Source organism: Suncus etruscus, chromosome 15, assembly GCF_024139225.1.
Source record: "Suncus etruscus isolate mSunEtr1 chromosome 15, mSunEtr1.pri.cur, whole genome shotgun sequence".
NCBI classification, from domain to species: domain Eukaryota; kingdom Metazoa; phylum Chordata; class Mammalia; order Eulipotyphla; family Soricidae; genus Suncus; species Suncus etruscus.
This window is the reverse complement of record NC_064862.1, coordinates 84,519,333-84,522,842: the sequence shown is the minus strand read 5'-3', so window position 1 is coordinate 84,522,842 and position 3,510 is coordinate 84,519,333. Positions and strand designations below refer to the sequence as shown.

General features: G+C 45.9%; 1 non-coding gene across 1 annotated transcript; it reads left to right on the top strand.

The window, feature by feature from the left end:
- The first annotated feature begins 1,356 nt into the window (after positions 1-1,356).
- Positions 1,357-1,463, top strand: LOC126031773 (U6 spliceosomal RNA). The gene has a single exon (XR_007503602.1). It is a non-coding gene; the product is annotated as a U6 spliceosomal RNA (small nuclear RNA).
- Positions 1,464-3,510: the final 2,047 nt, after the last annotated feature.

Below are 3,510 nucleotides of genomic sequence, written 5' to 3'. Positions count from 1 at the left end.
AACAAACCAGGTATGAAATGTAAGACTCTGTTCAGCGAACAGAACAATAAAAAATGGGGAGCTCATTTGCTTGCATGCAAGTGATTCAGGTTGGATCACTGAGATCTCTTATGTCTCCCCCCATCCAAACTGGAATAATTTCTGGTGATTTTTTGTGGGGCTTTTTTTTGGGGAGTTTTGGGTCATACCCAGCAGCACTCTGGGGTTACTCCTGGCTCTATGCTCAGAAAGAGCTCCTGTCAGGCTCGAGGGACCATATGGGATGCCAGTAGTTGAACCATCATCCTTCTGCATGCAAGGCAAATGCCCTACCTCCAGGAGTCTCAAACTCATGGCCCGCGAGTTGTTGCAGCCTCCTTACAACATTTTGTGGCCCACAACCAGCCTTCAAATATGCGATTTTTATTCAGTACGCTAATGATCGTGAATACTACGATATTTGAAGGCAGGCCACGGGCCACAAAATGTTGTACGGAGGCCGCAACAACTTGCGGGCCGCGAGTTTGAGACCCCTACCTCTGGCCCCTGAAATAATTTCTGAGCATAAGGCCAGTAGTAACACCTGAGCACTGTCAGGGCTGACCCAAAAACCACACAAATATTTAACTGAATGAAAACAATTTATAGCTGCAATATTTTCACAATATTACGAGATCACTCATCAATGGTTTAAAGATACAGATAAGGGGTCGGGCGGTGGCGCTGGAGGTAAGGTGCCTGCCTTGCCTGCGCTAGCCTAGGACGGACCGCGGTTCGATTCCCCGGCGTCCCATATGGTCCCCCAAGAAGCCAGGAGCAACTTCTGAGCGCATAGCCAGGAGTAACCCCTGAGCGTCACAGGGTGTGGCCCAAAAACAAAAACAAAAACAAAAACAAAAACAAAAAAAAAGATACAGATAAAAAATATATCCCCCCAAAAAAACAAATTATGGGCCAGAGCGTTGATACAAAGGGTAAGACTTCTGCCTTGCCTGTGCAAGCCTAGGACAGACTACGGTTCAATCCCCCAGCATCCCATACTGTCCCCCAAGCCAGGAGCAATTTCTGAGCACATAAACAGGAGTAACCCCTGAGAGTCACCAATATATTAATTTCTGAGTGGGCCAGATAAAGACACAGCAAAGATGGTGTTTCCTTGCATGTGGCTGACTGACATTAAATCCTGACATTCTCTATGATTGTCATAGCCTGCAAGGAATAATATCTGATCACAGAGTCATAGTAACACCCGAGTCTACGTGTGTGGACCAAAACCACACACCAAAAAATGTGTTGAATGAAAAGTGGCTGAATAAGCAACAGAGTAACAGTATATTGTTTTCAGATAGTAAGTCAGCTTATAGAATAGGGAAGATAGTGCTCGCTTCGGCAGCACATATACCAAAATTAGAATGATACAGAGAAGATTAGCATGGATTCTGAGCAAGGATGACATGGAAATTAGTGAAGCGGTCCATAATTTAAAAATAGAATAGGGAAGATAGATTAATAGGGTCAAAATGAGGAACTTAAAGACGTCCACATTAGGGTTGACCTGGGCTCAACTGTGGTTAAAATATATGAATCAATGATATATTTCTAGGGGAGCTGGAAATAGCACAGTGGTAGGGTATTTGCCTTGCATGTATTGATCTGGACAGTATATATATATTCACCCCCACATTAGCCAGAGAAATATCAAGCGGTAGGGTGTCTGCCTTCCATGTGTACAACACCAGACAGATCATCCCATATGGTTCCCCAAGCTTACCAGGAGTGATTTCTGAGTACAGACCCAGGAGTACCCACTGAGTGCTACTGAATGTGATCTAGACAACTTCCAAAATAGAAAAAAATATATATTCTAGTGTGAAAGCGACATGGGACAGCCTGCGTGGGATTCACCTTGCAAGTGGATGAACCTAGTTCAATTTCTGGCATCACATCTATCCACAAAGTACCGCAGCGGTAATATATGAGAATAGAGCTAAGAATAATTCCTGAAAATCAGTGCAATGCTCCCAAAAGAGAAACAAAAAACTTCTCAGTATTCCTAAGGGTTAGTATTTTCCTTGCAGTATACCCAGGTTTGATCATAGCCATCACAGTTGGTTTTCTGAATGCAGCAGAATTGGTTGAGAAGCACAGAAACCATTGAGTACAACTACTAAGCCATATCAAAAATGAGGGGAAAAGGGGGCTGGAGAGACAACATAGCAGTAGGGCATTTTCCTTGCAAGTGTCCAACCTAGGACAACTGGTGGTGCAAATCCTGGTATCGCATATGGTCTCCCATAACTGCCAGGAGTGATTTCTGAGCAGAGAGCCAGGATGGACCCTGAGCCCTGCCGTGTCTGACCAAAAGCAAAGAAACAAAGGAAAATAGACAAAAAAAATTGGGGGGAATCGGGGCCGGGTAGGTGGCGCTGGAGGTAAGGTGTCTGCCTTGCAAGCGCTAGCCAAGGAAGGACCGCGGTTCGTTCCCCCGGCGTCCCATATGGTCCCCCCAAGCCAGGGGCAATTTCTGAGCACATAGCCAGGAGTAACCCCTGAGCGTCAAACGGGTGTGGCCCAAAAACCAAAAAAAAAAAAAAAATTGGGGGGAATCACTGAAAATGATCCAAAGACAAAAACAAGATTGTGGACACATAGAACACAAGAGCGTCCAGCGGCCCATGAGAAGGGAACCCCAACATGGAGTTGTATAATTAGCATGAGAGCATAGAAAGTGGTTGTGGACCCAAAACCACAATTATTAACAGAAAGAGGGAACCAGAAAGAGTGAAGCCAAGAAAGCCCAGCTCCAGAACATTGTGGGCCTTAGCATCAAGAGCTGTGAACTGAAGCAGGAGGTCATGCACCCCTGATCCAGCAGTCCAACACACACTGCTCAGCACCCACATTTCACATGTGCCCAGGACACTACCACACTCCTTCACAGGGTCTGAGTCTTGGGCTCATCTCACACTCACCTTCAAACACACCTCTCTGCAGCTTGCCAAGGGCTCCTTCTTCCAACCAGGAGATCACCCCAGGCTTCACGCTGCACTGCCCTACCCAAAGGAATGATTCATGGTTAGAGACAGGGAAGTGGACTGCAATCTTCCTCCTCTTGTGAATGATTCTGGGTCCCTAATGAAAGTAACCAAATCAAGCTTTCCTTCTGAATGTTGGTTATCACACAGAAGAGACCAGGTTCAATAAAAGTGTCCAACTTACGGTGCAAGATACTACTGCCGTGGAGCAATAAGACAACTCTGGGCTCACAATGGGCCAATGGCAAGCTCTGTAGTTCCCTGAGCTGTTCCTAAAGTGAGCACTAACCGCTAAGCCAGAGGTACCTTCAAACACTGTCAGGAAAACAAGACTCCATAATGTCTTGAAATTAAGGGCTGGGGCTGTGAAATAATACAGCGGGTAGGGCTTTTGCCTTGTGATGTGATGAACAGGGTTAGATCCATGACATCCCATGTGGTCCCCCAAGCCATTTAGGAGCAATTTCTGAGTTCAGAGCCAGAAGTAATCCCTGAG